Source organism: Anser cygnoides, chromosome 5 (assembly GCF_040182565.1).
Source record: "Anser cygnoides isolate HZ-2024a breed goose chromosome 5, Taihu_goose_T2T_genome, whole genome shotgun sequence".
In the NCBI taxonomy this organism is placed as follows: domain Eukaryota; kingdom Metazoa; phylum Chordata; class Aves; order Anseriformes; family Anatidae; genus Anser; species Anser cygnoides.
The window spans coordinates 58,936,181-58,951,933 of record NC_089877.1 but is presented as its reverse complement, the minus strand read 5'-3'; the positions used below and the strand labels follow the sequence as shown (position 1 = coordinate 58,951,933).

The window sequence follows — 15,753 nt, the reverse complement described above, 5'->3', positions numbered from 1 at the left end:
TTTTTGAAAGGAAAAAAAAAGTTACCTGATGCTTTGTCTAAATAAATCCTGGTAGCAAACACGATCAATTACTGTTAATGCTTTTGATGCATTCGCTGAAAAATATTCCTGATTGTAGCCATCACTAATGATTTCTGCATTTTAATACTTTAGAAATCAATTAGAAAATTAAATGCTCTCTTCCATTAAAATCGTTTTGAAGACTGTATATTTGCATTTTAATGCAGTAAGATTGATGCCTTAGCAGGCAAATTCATATTCTTAAATAGTTTAATTAAGATAGATAATATAAAATAGGGTAAATAAAATCCACTGAATTGAAAGCTATAAGCACTAATATGCTTGCTGTCGGCAAATACTGCTTTAACTTGAGGTCTTCTAAAACTGTTTCTACTTTCATTGTCCTCTTAAGTCTCACACTTTTTTTTTGTCTTGCATTTTTTAATGTTGTAAGAATAAAGTGAAGGTGTATCAGAGAAACAGTGTTACCTTTTGAATTTGTTTTGGAAAAGCACAAGTCATTTTCATACCAGTCAGTCTTTCCTTCTATCTTAAAAGTAGTCTTGAGAATTATTTCTTAGACCCTAATAAAGTACAAGCCTTTTAAAAAATAGTATAACAAGGAGAAAAAATTTTCAAGAGCTCTCTTATTTCTTCAGATGTTTGTTACTAGGATTTTGTTTGCATGGTGTAATCTTCGTACGCAAACTTCATACTGGAAATGCTTCTCAATCAAAGATTTTTAGCATTTTGTAATATGCCAAGTATAACTCTGAGCTGAGCCTTTTCTAACCTTCTCATTATTAGCCTGCCTTTATGGCACGTCCATGTCCTTCCTCAAAGGAGAAAGAGAATATCTTCTAAATTTAACTGCCAGATTGGCTCAGTATTGTTGTAAGACTGAATGATGTAATACCCAATCACATGGTGGTATATCTGCTATTTTCTCCCTTGAGAGAGAGAGAATTTTTCCATATTATTCAGTTTCAGCAGTTTGGGGAAAAAGGGAGTCTTAAATGAGACCCAAAACAACCAAAATCTTGATTTCTTCCAAGCTCTGCTTTTGAAGCCAAATGTTCCCCATGCCTTCTTTATTTTGACTTGCTAATTGGAAATAAGATGTTGAAGATAATGTGTGCTTTGAAGCTAGTGTATTGTGTATTTTATTTAGACTTGATCCTTTAAACATTTGACAATAAAACATAAATTGCAGAGCTCTCGTCTTTAGATCAGCTGTAAGTGAATCATTTAAGTTTTCAACATCCTTCCAGTTTGGGAGAAACACAGTAGTATCAGTAATGTTTTGACTGCATGTGTTGGTAAAGTGCTATGAGATTTGCTAATCAGTGTTTTTAAATGGAGACATATAACTGTTTCTTCAATGGTGGAGCATCTTGTCTGCCAAAAATAAGATCTTATGCCTAGACGGTAGAAATCAGTGCTCTTCAAATTCTTTTTGTATCGATAAGCAGGGAGGAACGGTAAATGTATCTATAATATAATTTTTCATACCACATACAAACTGCTAATGATGGAAAGCAAGTTTTGAAAGAGGGGAAAGCCTTTTAACTATACAGACTGAAAAAATAATATGGTGAGAAAATTATACATTAAAAATGCATAATCATCAATGTGACGTACTGACTGAAATATGTAAGCGTATTACATTAAAAAAGACAGACATTGCCTCTGTCTTATTGTCAGGAGATATTCTCATCTTATCTGTTCTGCCATTGAGGTGGAGTTTTTTGTTTTCTGTTTTCATTCTGTAATTGGTCCTTTTAACTTTTTATTGTGCTTGTAGAGAGCCTTTTGGCCTTGCAGTTTCCAAGAGGAAACAACGTTGTTATTGTCATTTCAGGTACTGTACTGTGTGCCCCAATTGTGGGACAAACAAAGAGCTGATGGTTCAAGTAAGACTGCAGAAAATTTGAGACGTTGCCTGAACATGCTGGTTTGTGAGAAATTGTGTCCTTACTTTGCAAGAATTTTGTCCCTTTTTAGCTAACTTGCATTAAGAACACACTTTTTAATTTTTCCCCCTAATGAAGCTGTGCCTTCAGAGTAATGAAGTTCTGCCTGTTCAGCTCCAAAGGTGGTTAGGCTGTAGATGCTCTTTTCTGTGACTTTTCCTGTTGGGCAAAAGAGCTGGGCAGTCTGCACTGAGAATATTTCCATTTGAAATGTGCTGTTGAAATTACCAGTGGGCCATCCTTCATCTTCAGGGAACTGAGGGAAAAAAATATAAAATAATTGTAAGCTATTACTGAAGAAGTCTTTTAAAGAAACATATGGAGTTTTCAGCTGCTGTGTGTCAGTTGGTACCTGACACTGGAGAACATCCTATTCTGTACTTATCTGGAGTTGAAAGTCTGGGTTTCCCATGTGAGTGCCATTACCTTCTGCAGGATCTAAGTTAAATTTTATTTTCTATATGACAATTTCTGGTCCTTAAAGGATTAGCCTTCTAGGGAATGCAACAGATGGACTACATCTGTGCTGCTGTTTCTTAGGGACTCCCGAATCACTACATTCTTACTGCATCTGGAGGACCCAGTTCGTTGCCAATAATTACTTCCAGCACATATTCAGATAACACTTTCTCAGCTGAAAAATACTTTTGTATACTTTCAGTATTGTATTTGTTAGTCTCTGCTTGTTATCTTCCACCTAGAATCTAGACTTCTGCTACGGCAAAAGAAAAAACCTCTAGTATTGGTTGCTACTCTGTTCCTCAGTCCTGGAACTGATGGCTTCATCGTTTCAGCTGTTTCTTGAAGTCATTCAGTGATGAAACAAGGGTGCTCCAGTCCTTGTTTTTTGCTGATAATGTTGGCAGCCCTCCCAGTGGAGCTGTAAGCAAGTCACTTTCCTACTGTTGCAACTGGAAAAGTTGGGAGCATGGTCAGGAGCCAAGAATGTTGGTTGAAGAGTAGTAGCATCCAGAAGCAGAGGACAGTGTCAAAAACGGAAGCTGCAAAAAATACTGCTTGAAAAAAGTACTTGTTCACGAGAATCCATCCCACCAAAGCGTTCAGAGGTGGAAGGGAAGAGAATATAGAGAATTTTTCATCAGTTTCCTAGCAGACAGAGAAGGTGGGATGCATACAAGGAAATGCTTACATAGGCAATGTATTTGAAACTGACAAAATGCAGAGGAGACAATCCAGAATTCCTGTGCCCTCTGTAGGATCACAGAATAATTCAGATTGGAGGGGGCCTCTGGAGTGCATCATCTCCAGTTCTCCACTCACATCCTCATTAGATCACTGAAGCCCTACTCAAGCTGAGTTTTGGTCATCTCTAATGACAGACATATCCTACCCTCTCTGGAGTATGTATTGCAGTGTTTTGCTTGCTTCATGGTAAATATTTTTTTCCTAGTATCTAATCAGATTTTCTCTTGCTGCAACTTGCATCAGTTGCCTTTTGTTCTGTCACTGTGTCCAAGATTAATCTGTCTCAGTCTTCTTTGCACACCATCACGAGGTAGTTAAGACAGCATTAGATCTTCCTGCCTAAAGCGTTCTCAGCCTCTTCTCATAAATATGATACTCCAGCCCCGTAACCATCTCAGTAGTCTTCCACTGTAGTTACTCTAGGATATCAACGTCTGTTTTGTACTGAGAACCTAAACCTGAACATGGTGCTACAGATGCATCCTCACAGGTACTGCTGGAGGGGAATAATCACCTCCTTCAAGGAGGGGAATAATCACCTCCTTCAAGTGCTGGCTGCATTTTTGCTGGTACAGTGCTCAGTGCTTGGTCTTTCTTGATGGAAGAGCATGCTGCTTACTCCTGCTCAGCTTGTCTACAGGGACCTCCAGCTCCTTTTCTGCGAGCTGGTCAGAGTTGGTCAGTCCCAGCCTGTACTGTAGCAAGGGGTTCTGTCGCAGGCAGAAGACTTTTTAAATAAAAAGACAGATGCAGTTCCTGCCGGCCCTGTTCTCCAAGTTGCGAAAGTTCCTCTGAACACTGCTTTTATAATGACCTACCTCGTGGTGCACTGACTGCTTCCCCAGCTTGATGGCATCTGCAGACCTGCCTGAGGTGTCTTCTGCCTTGGCGTCTCCTTGTGAGTGAAGACAACATGGCCCCGAGGGGTGCCTGGAGTAACTGTCTGCGAGCTGGGCTTTGTACCACTCATCACAGCCCTTGGAGCCTGGCAGTCCAGCTAATTCTGTGCTTACCTCACAGATCTCAATCGTGATGTCTCAGCAGTTTGGCTCTGAGTACCACGGCAGGCCATGTCTTCATGTTGCCCATGCCGTCGGTCAGGTTGCCACGTGAACTCCGTGGGTTGGTAATGCCGTGCCTGTGGTGCCTCCACGCTGTCGCTCTCCGCAGTTGTTCTGGTGCTTGGCCAGTCCTGCACAGAGACCATCTCGTTTGTCTTCTGGTGGGCGATGCAGTGGCAGGCACTCGCTGATTTCTAGGGCTGGTGCCTGAAGACACTTCCTGAGTGGTAGCAGGCTGGGATTTGCTCCCTGAGGAGCGTCAAGGCCGAGGGAGCGGTTGCGGCCTAGCCATGGCCGTTCTCCTGAAGCTGTGGGTGCTGTGCAATCCCAACCACCACAGCTGTGGGGCGAGGACGAGAGGAAGGTTTTCTAGATGAATGGTCAGGCTTTTTGGCTGAGAGGGTGTATACTTTTCTCTCAGGTTGTTCCTCTGTTTGTTTTTTTTAATGTATTTATTATGTAAGATTATAATGACCCAGTACATAAACATTTCTGGCAGCAGAGCTGTAACTCCAATTTGCTCCCTCCTAGCTGAGGGGTAGAATTTACAGTGCTCTGCGGAGGAGGTCGGCATTACAATCCTCATCTCCTGATGTCAGAGCAATGGAGGCACAGAGGTGAAGCCAAGTGTCTTGCTCAGCAGGGCAGTACCATAGTGTAGACACGTGTCCCTCGGGCACCCATGCCTCGCACAGCAGCACGCTGCCTCCCAAAACGTCAGAGTCCTATCCTGCACATTTTTCCTTTCTGTGATTTTATGAAAACCCTGGAATATACCTTTCCAACCATATTTTTAGCTAAAATTGTGAAGAAGAGCAGGTTCTGAAGGCTCACTGGTGCTGTTGTGCTGAGCTTATTATCAGAAGTCTACGCTGAATTTGTATGTCTTGGCAGTAGGGGGAAAGAAGTTATCATTTCTCTTGAAAGCTCTGCAAATATGACAAAATCAGCAAGCAGCTGTAAACACGGGACCCACAATAGCACTCTCAGTTGTTGTTCGGAGCAGAGACGTATTTTAGGCGCTTGCAGCCAGCGTGCTGCAGAATGTTATTTGAAATTACACTGCTTGGTTACAATAAAAATGCTGCAAGACTGTGTGAAAGGAGTCTAAAGAGATCTTTCCCAGCATATCACTGGCAGTTTTTATTTTCCCAGAGGCAGATGATATGTACATCACTACTGATATTTTTTTTCTGGCGAAGAATTCCAGCAGCTGAGATAAGTTTACAGCTTCTTAAAACTGATAATGAAAGAGCAGTCTCTGTGCTGTAAGGGAGACATGAGATAAGTGCTTGCCATTGCTACGGCATTCAGAAGATAATACAGGGATAAAAGTTAAAATGACACTTCAAGAAAATATTCCTCGTTTTCCATCTTGATTAAAACCATTTAATGAAGGTTGTTAACTTTTAAGAATGTGAGAAATGGCATTTGCAAGTAAATTACCTTCAGTGTGTTCGCTGACTGGTTCTGTGCAACATTGTACTGAGATGCTGTGGGAGTTCCTGTTTAAGCGAAGTAAATATTGACAGTAATGTCAACAGAATTGCAATATCCATGACAAGTAGAGAATTGCAGCAGACTGCTTACTGAGGATTTGAATTTTCAGTAGGACATTTGTATGTGTATTCTGGCCACTTCCAGTCCTACTCTCCTCACCCCGCGCCTCACCCCAGCAAAGTATTTTCCTTTTTGCTCCTTAAGGATCCCTTCATAAGCATGAGTAACCCAATAACAAGGAGTTGACTCTTGCTTTACCTTTTTTAAATGCTTGGAAGTAGTATGCATGTATACAAAGTGATTTTAGTAAATTGGTGCAAAACTCAAATTTTAAACCGAATAAAGGAAGGCAAAGTTAATCTACGAGCTTCTTAGCTATGTGTTTTGGATAACAGATCTATGGAAATTAGAACTGGCATACTTGGGGGTGAATATCTGATAGGCATTGCATCTATTTTCATCATAAGGAACTCAGTATGTAACTTAGCTCTTAAGCCCTCTTTGCATGTTTTGGACAGGTGGGCAAATTTGCATAACCCACCAGTTATATTAAAGCATTGCATTAAGGCAGGGTATAGCTTGGGTCTCTCAAGGGCAAGGAGATGGTCTGAAAAATAATGATTGACCATAAAGCTAAATAATGGGAGATTATACCAAAAATACAGTTGACAGCTGCTTTTCTCTGACCCTTTGGAGATACTTGGGAACCCCAGAGTGAAAATGTTTATTGTAATAGTAAGGTAATCAAGATGATTTAAGAGCATTTTATGAGGGAAGGGAGAAATAGTTTTTTAAATACAAGAAACATAAAATAGAAGGATAAAATGTGTTTTGCAGTGCACTGGCAGCACTGGAAACAGAAACCCAGTGTCCTGAACCACAGCCCAGCGTCCCTCTGGGCTATGCCTTTCATTTTCTTGGGGAAAACTGATTCCAAAGGAGAAACTTCTATTTTCCCAGCCTTTCATGTAGATAAAGTAGAAAGTGTATCAAATGCCTGTGACTGTATTTTCTCTGCTGAATAGATCATCGTGAAGATTTACTGTAGTAATTGAACTCTCTGAAAAGTTAGCTACCTTAAAATCTCAGATATGTTGTCTTTCTGCCCTGATAAGTGAACTCCTCCCTCCACCTGTGGTGTTATACTTGCTCAAGGACCAAATTTAATCTTGTTTTAGGGACAACTTTTCAAGACATAAATTTGCTTTAAATTTAAAATCTGGTGTTTTATGTCCTTGAAGGGGAATGTGTCATGCTGAGAATTGTATCCGTTTCAAAGCGTGATGCATTGCTTGTCTCACCCTGAAATGTACTTTAAAAGTATAAACTATCAATTTTAAGTTAGGAAAGCTATTAAGTTGTTGGTGGTGGTGGTTGTTGTTTTTTTTCCCCTCCTTCATCTTTTTCTTCGTGAGCCCTGGGCTCGCAGGAAGTGAAGATATCTTCTCACCCTGACCGTGACGGCTAGTGGTAATCTCTCCTTTGTGCATTGCTGTGAAGTAGAAGTGAAGACAAGGTTGCATATCATGTCTTGTCACAGGTTGGTCAATTCAAACATGCTAACTCTCTTGCCAGTGTTTGCTGCTGCATCCCAAGATACCTGGCGAGCTGTCTGAGGAAGTAACATGAGTTTTCTGCTCACACACTTCCAAATAAACATCCCTCAAATACTCTTACAGCAGTAGTCTAAAGCATAACCTGTGCAAAATGCCTTATGCTTTATTTGCCAAAATGCTTTTTTTAGTAACTCATTTGGGATAAGCTGTTGTTTATAAACCGTAATGCAAGTCTGATTTAGAAAACATAAATTCTTAATGAGATAGCAAATTGTGTACACCTCCGTGCTGTTACTACTTATGTAGGTTTCTCCTAGAGTGAACAGTCCAATGTAGGATTTTTTTTGTCTGTGTAGGCATTTCTTAAAGTGAAAGCATGGCTTTCTCAACCCATTGATACAATGCATCAGTTCAGCTCCACGTTTTTGATTTGTTTTGTTGAAAGGTGACTAAACCAGAGTGCTTTGTGGAGTTCTGCCAGCATAAAAGTGGCATGCTGTACTGACTTCCAGGCAAGGCTGCTAAACTAGTACTGACCACCTAGCTTTCAGCTCCATGCTGTGTTTAAGACGTGTTACAAAGGCGGGTAGGTGGGTGATGGGAGCAGTGCCTTTAAGCAGACTTGCTTTGAGCAGTAGTTAAGTTCGGTAGCGTTTGTGGAAGTGTTGCCATGTCCATGCCCTAGCAGAGAGCTGGCCACATGCACGAAGCCACCACGATCGCTGTTTCCCACCAGAGCTCTGTGGATTTGGGTATCTGTGGGTGTGCAGAGCGTGCTCAGCTGCCAAGGGGGGGTTGCTGGTCCACGGGAATACGCTGCTGTGGGACGTGTGTGCCTCTCCTACCTGCTTTCTGAATCCAAGGGCACCCTTTGGTGCACTGCCGCAAGGATTTAAAGGGGCTCCTGTAGGCACGTGCCTGCCTGCAACTGCTACAGAAGGGCTTGTGACAGCTTTATTCCATCGCTATGTTACGTGATATAGGTTGATGTGATTCTGTTAAAGGCCTTTTACAGGGGGGACCTGAACACATCCGACTGCTGGACTTTCTACCAAAGGCCATTAAGGAGTCAGCAGCCTCAGAATGGCAAGGATGCAATTAATTTCTGTTTGAAGCCGTACTCTTCTTTTAAATAAAGCCTCCAGTGTGAGAAACTTCCTGCCGAGTGGCGGTGTTTTACGTGTAAGATATTGGATAATGCATGTGCACGGATAAATCATGTTCATTGATAGTGGCAGGAGAGCAGTGTTTGAGATTCTGGGCAAACTCCGCTGTGTCCCAGCGCAGTTGTACAGCAGCTGCCGCGTTCCCATCCCTGCAAAATTCTGTTGAGCTAATTCTCCGAGGAGCAGTTAATACCAGTGCATTCGACTCAGTGTGGGCATGAAAGCAAAGATGTAACGCTTGGCTTCCAGCATGGAAAATATAAAACATTCTGCGTCGATACAATTTGGTTTTGTTCTGGTTTAACAGAGCAGGGCAGTGGTACTCTTCTAAAGGTATAGCTGGGTGCTGCCACATGTAAACCAGAGCAATACTGTGATGAATTTTGGCACGGGAATTGTGTATGTGCTTAAAACAAAGGTGTTAACCAGCTTTACGAGATCGTGATATAGTATAAAGCAGTTATTCTGCAGACTTTTGCTCCTTATTTGTTTTAAGGTTTCCCTTTCAGATAAGGTGGGGCATTGTGTTTTGGAGCCAGCCGGGGAGGACTCTGCAAACAGTGTAACTTTAAAGAGAAATTGGAGAAGGTGGGGTGGGTGACGGGGAGATTGTCTGGGGCTGCAGTTGGGATGAATGCTTTGAGCCAGGGTGAGCTGGCGCGGCTTCAGAAAGAAATCATCGCGCTCTGCCCTTGTCTGCGTGTTCCTCCCCCAGTCCGTCCCCTGCCCTGTATCAGCCCAGGTGTTTGTGCAGTTACGTGTGAACTGGGGGGGAGTTAATCCAGTTGAAAATACGCCAAAAAAAAAAAAAAGGGGGGGGGGGTATTTATTTCAGACAGTTCCCTCGGCTGGTTTGCCATGTTGCTGCACAAATAGCAGTCCAGGGAAAGGGGTGGTGACAAGTAACGATCAAGCCGGTTGGAGCAAGGCTGAGATTATTCTTTGTTTGTGGTGGTGTCAAGTGCCAGGCAAACCATAGCCTTATCATCTTTTATCCCCTCCGCCTCCCCCAAATCTTTCCAAACACTTCCATTTGGAGTTCTCTGAACAGCAGAGTGTAAAGGCTGACGACAGCGCTGGTTTTCCTTTGCCACTGCTGGGCAGGGAATGATTTTCTCTGCTCCTTTCTTCCACTTCTCTCTCTGCCAGCTGCAAGCTTACCTGCCACGTGCTGTGCTGAATACCTGATTGTCAGCTCAGAGTAATTCTTCCAAATCTGCACTTCTTACGTTTTGTGAAATTTCTTTCAGTGTTGGTACAAGTCATAACCTTTATAGACCCTGGATACAGGGAAAAGAGAAGACTAAACTCTTTTACTTTTACCTAAATCGTTGCTATTGTCCTCCTTCCCAGCTGCTTTTTTATGTCCTTCCATTACTGAATGGCCATTCTGTGCAGGCTTTTGGACTGTGCAGCTTCATACCTGCTTATGTGCTCGTTTCAGACTCACAATGTTTTCTGCAGTGATTTTTCCTATTTACTGTTTCTTTTTCTCCTGCAGGCTGAGCTTTGCTCCTTTCCTGGTGCCACTCTCCTGTTCTTGTCTGCCAGCTCCACTCTTAAGTTCTTCCTTAAAACTTGCTTCTCCTAGCAAGCTCGTTTCCCCTCACTGCTGCTTGTTCGATTTACTGTTGTTCAGGGGAAAGAGTCTATTTCTTGTTCGGAGACTTTTTGTTTTTTTTGAGTGTAGTCAACTGTTGTTTATACATCATCACATTACCCAGGTTGTAGATGAACTCTAAAAACCTTTAAAATTAATATTTACACTTTCATTCTATGCCTTAATTTTCTTTTCCTAGAGTGTACTAACTAGATTATCTTTCAGTGGCAGAGTTCGCATATTCCTTGTGTAGTTTTTCCATCTAGTATCCTCAATAATTGAGAGTTGACAAGCATTTTAGGATAATTTTTTTTTTTTTTACTTTTTTGCTTGTGTTGCACTGTGAATAAATTTGCATGTGACTATGTAAATACTTTGTAGTATCACACAAAGCAGGTTACCTACTTGAAGTCAGTAACACTAGGGCTACAGCCGAGCTTGAACTCTTTGAAGACTATTCTCTAAGGGAAGCATTTGGGAAAGTGCTGAACGCTCACTGAATATTCAGCTAGGCTGGCATGCTTTTGAAAACATTACTGTAAAGGGGAATGACTCTGAAGACAATTATTAAGAAAAGCTACAGCATTAATTTTGTAAAGGCTGAACTGTACGTGCAGTAGGGAGTTTGAAGTTTAATGTAGCTTGCAGGCGGTGGATTCATCCCGTCTCACTGGCTGTGGCGCCGAAGTCAGCAGCCCAGTTGCCCTAGATTTTGTCTGCAGTTGCTGGGGATAGAGGAGGAGAGAGAGAGTTGGTGTCAGAGGCTAATTCAGATCCTAGGTGAGCCAGAAAGCCACTTTTCTCACCATTTCAGTTAGTCGTAAAATCGGGCAGGCTGAATGCAGCCTGAAATGTCTGTCTCCTTTTTAGTAGATCTGCCTAGGTGGCTGTGCAGCGCTGAATTACCACCACTGACTTTGTTGTAACTATTAAGATAAAGGTGTTCCACGTACTAAAAGGGAGCAGCTACCGCAGAAACACACCGATTGACCCGGGGAAGGAGTCTGGCAGTGCTTTTTGTCCTTAACAACTAGGGATTTTAGGATATAGTTTTATGGCATGCAGACCTGCAGTTATGTGCAAAGAAGAACAAAAAAAAACAACCTACACAGACCAAAATCTAGTTCTTTTTTTTTCTCATGCATTGATCTGCACATAAATAAAGATGGCTTTTTATGAAAATGGCATTAGGAATGTTTTTTGATACTGTCTTTATACTCAAGTGCAGCCTGTGCTGTGCAGTCTTGTTCTTTGCACAGACAAAATTGCAAGCTTAGGAAACTTTAGAAACTGGCTCCATAGGATTTCAGCCTCAAGGCAAAGCGTTATTAGAGTTATGAGAAATGAGTTTTCTACAAAAGAATTGGCTTTGGTTATTATTTTCTAATCCTGTTAGTTCAATGAAGTTAGGAAGAGAAATGTTTACTGAAAACAATTAGTGCTGTCAGTCAGCTTTAATTAATTGCTAATTAAAATGGTGAAAGTTTGTAAAGCAGACATTTAATTGTGATAAGTCATAATCAGACATGGCTAGCTGTATGAAAATATGGAAGGACAAGGATGTTGATGGAAAGGGTGATGGAAAATTAGGTTCAGGGCCAGGCAAATGCAGTCACTAATTTTTTTTCCCCGGTATCACTGCACTTCTTTGTCCACCCACCCTTTTATCTTATCTGCATATGTTTGTTATTGTAAGTGCTGCTGGGAAGTTCATGTCTCTTACGTAGCTTATTCAAAACTGTAAATAATTAGTTTCATTTAGAAATTGAGGGGAAAAAATTAACATTCAGAACTTTTCTTGTTTGCTTTTCAGTCACCTTTCTTATTAAACTTTGCCTTTCTTGTTTCTTTGTTTGCAGCCAGCTGAATCGTTCTTGTTGAATACAGAGAGGGAATTCAAATTTAATTATTTTATATACCTAGTGGATCTGTGAGGAGTTTTTTTTAGAAGCAGAAAGCATTTTAGCTTCAAACGAAGAAGGTGGCGCTTCATTAGTGGACAGCACAGAACTTAGGGATGTCATATTTCTCCTGAGTGGCTTGCAGTCACGATTCCTTGGCATTAATCTTTCTGTGGTAGTACAAATTTTGTAGTAAGCTAGTAAAAAATAAGTAAAAGTTTAGAGTGTAACTTAAGAAAACTTTAAAAATAAAATACCACCACCCCCAAATAAAGCCACAAAAGAATGCAAAACAACAGCAAAACACAAAATCCCACCAACCAAAACCAGACTCTGCCTTCTCCATGCTGTTCATACGTGCCTGTATCTCCCAAGTATGACAGTGTGTACGTAGTGCATGATCCTTGACACACTAAAATTGACACAGTAAAACCCCATGAAATTGTTTGAGGGTTTCCTGATTATTGTAGAGTTTGTCAAACGTTAAAACCAAGACGTTTTTAGGAGGGGCACAGTTATTCTTGCATTTCTGCATATAACTTTGTCAAATGGCAGTTTTGCCTCCTGCTTAATGATACCCAAAACCTAGGGGATTTTTCTCCATATAAGTACTTCAGAATTGCTGGAATACATAAAATGTGGGCCTGTCTAAAGGACAAATGCATTCTTGTTTTGGTATTTGGGGTTTTAGGTTTCCGGTAGTATTCATTTCATCATGAACTTTTGTTTCCTCTGGTGCTGAGAATGAGATCATTATTGCTGTGATTCATTGTGCTCTCACATTATCCACAGATTACCAGATTATAAAGGCAGAAAGGGAGTGCTGTGACCACTCAGACTGACCTCTTGCATCATGTTGGTCAAAGGATTCCCTTGAATTAAATCTTTTGAAGTTAAGCCTTTAGACTCATCTCATTTTGATTTTAAAGTTTCCAAGTGATGGACAATCAGTTGCATACCTTGGTGAAATGAGCTAAAAAATAGCAAAAGAAAAGCAGCTGAAACCATTAAAACTTTTAAAAAATAAAATAAAATCGGGTGCATTTGTAACCTTCCTTAGCCCCCTTGTGTTTATATTCTGTTGTTTTGCATGTGTGTATCTACAGTATCGGTAGCTTTCTGTCCCTTTGAGAACTTTTCTGTGTGCTAGCAGTCTCCATATGTAAAATTATCATTGTTTTTCTTTTGGCTTCAAAGAAAACATTTATCTTAGGATTGTATAATTTTTGAATACATATTAAGTATTATCTGCTGCTTTCAGCTGTTGTATGTTCTCCTGAACTGTTCCAGCTCTGAAAAGGAGTTTAAAAACAACAGCCTGTTTTTACAACTACTTCCTGCTGATAATTGTGCTCACAATATTCATAGTAAAGGCCAACCCGTTGCTACTGCATGACTCAAGTTTCCCCTTTGCTTTCGCTTCGCTGTAGCAACTGCATACACATCGAATCATTGACAGGGATGGCTGGAGGCTACCTTAAATGAAATCCAGAAATGCCACATTTTTACGGTGATCTTTGCTTGTACAGTTTCAGTGGACACTTGAACTAACTTCTCTACGGAGCAAAGCAACTGCATGCTAAAGCGTCTAGAGCGTAGCTCTAAATTGCCTCAGAGTTGCCTGAATCCTGCAAGTGAATTTCCCAGCTTCTTAGCTCTCATCTTTTGTCCCTACAGTTGCATGCATGTTCTCTGTTTCTCTTTACTTAGACAAAAAGGGGGATTTTTTTTTTCTTACAGTAATAAAATCTGGGCACTTGTACTGTGTTAAGTTTTCCTCTTCCACCAAAGTGTTTTTAGCAGCTTGAGGAAAATGAAGATTTCTTTGCTATACAGATTTCATAACTTTAACTGAAATGCCTAGGTTAGAAATGTAGCTTTCTCTTTCACCTGAGATCTGCTTTAGCCTCTGGTAGTGATTCTCTATCTCCAGTGGTCTCCAGTGGCAGCAGCCGCCCCTAGGGCAACATGTCTACTCACTTTGGTGTTTCAGGAACCTGTAAGCTGCTTTTTTTCTGGCTTCTTTATGTATTTATTTATTTTCCCCCTAAATAGTGATGAAATCTATCAAATAGAAGTAATAGCTTTCAGTTATCTCAGTGGTGAAAGTATCTCCGAGTGGGCATATATTACAACCAGACGCTTCAAGTCAGTAATGAGCCAGGAACATTTTTAGGTCTAGAATATTTCTCAAGCATAAAATTGGTGATTTCTTTCTAGATCTGTTTGAGGAGCTGTCAAGGGCTGTGGTTGCTTGGCAGATTCATTACTAAACTCATTCGGTTTCCCCTTTCTCACCACTTTGACCAAAAAGCTGCTCTGAATTCAGTATTGCTCTGCGTAGATTTCTAAGCTCCATTCCTTACGGATTGGTTTAGTTAGCAATTTCCTTACTGTCTTAAAGTTTAAGATTACTTTGATATTTTGCATAATGTTATCTATAATAAGTTTTGGATTATTTCAGTGGCCTAGTGAGATTTTACCTAATAAAATAACCAGGCCTGCGTATTTTTAATGCTAAAAACTTTCACCAAATGTTATTAACATAATGTATTGAATTCTGTAGCGAATTTGGAATGCTAAGTTCCTATAATTTTAAATGCAAACTAGGGATAGAAATGCTCAAGGATAAATATTTTTAGTGAGACGAATGTGTATGCATAAACTGACTATATTAGCTGAATTAGTCTTCTTCCGTGGCTGATATTTAGGAGAAATTTGTCCTCCAACATACCTTAAAAACAACATACACTAAAACTTGTATTGCAGCAGCGTACCACGCTGTACTGATGTCCCTCTATTTCTTAATACTGGATTTCTTCACACATTGCTACATACAAAAAATTGCATATACCTCCGCATACGTGTTTTCTTTGCCTTCCTCTGTCTCTCAGACGATTTACTTTGACGCTGCTTTTAATGGTAATACTGGAACTCCTTTCTGACAGGTAAAGGAGTGGCCGATGGATCGAGCATGTGATTGTTGTGTTCCTATCAGCAAGAGGGCTACCTTTGCACTTTAAGCTTAATGTTTGTTTGGGTTTGGTTTTAGATGTTATTAAGACAATGCGTTTCTAAATGTGCTTAATTTCAGCAAAATCCGGTGGAAACTTGTGGTTTTGGCTTGGTTTTGGTCTGTTGTAAGTCCCAAACGTGCCCATAAGGTGTAGTAAATGGTGACCTGGTCTTTTAGTTGTAACAATATAGGATTACAGTGAAATCAGTGGTTGGACCAGATGATCTTGAAAGTCTTTTCCAACCTTAATGATTCTATGATTCAAAGATAACAGCTGATTGACCTGGTTAGAAGACAGAGTAGCCAAAGTGGCTTTCTGTTCTGAACTCTTTGGCAAGTCATGCTAGATGAGGGCAAAAAAAATGTATTGCCATTTTCTTAGTTTGCTCTTCCAATTGTTTTTCAGTGCAATGGGATCCATGACTCCTGAGCTAGCAAAGGAAAGAGATGATCTTTATATTCTCGAAGTGTGAAAGTGTTTATCTCATTACTAGTATTGTTATTTATTGTTACTGTTTTCTTCCTAGGCTGCAGTATATGGTGAGTATTTGTAAGTCACACGAGGTATTAGCTTTTCTTTCAGACCATCACGTTACATAGGCAGCTTGTGCAAGAACTGCAGCAAGTGCAGGCAGGATTTTCTGGGGAGCTGACCTGTTAGCTGGGTGTTGGCTCTTAGCGGAAGCACTGCATCCACGTACCTCACCTGCATTTGGCTTATCCTGCAGTTTAACCTGGGTTTGTTTCTTCCTTGTTTGGGTTGCTTATGACACT

The 15,753-nt window shown here is 40.7% G+C and overlaps 1 protein-coding gene across 2 annotated transcripts in view; it reads left to right on the top strand.

Annotated features, from left to right (window-relative positions):
- Positions 1 to 15,753, top strand: part of BRF1 (BRF1 RNA polymerase III transcription initiation factor subunit) — a 171,410-nt gene that overhangs the window by 52,869 nt on the left and 102,788 nt on the right. The window lies entirely within an intron of this gene.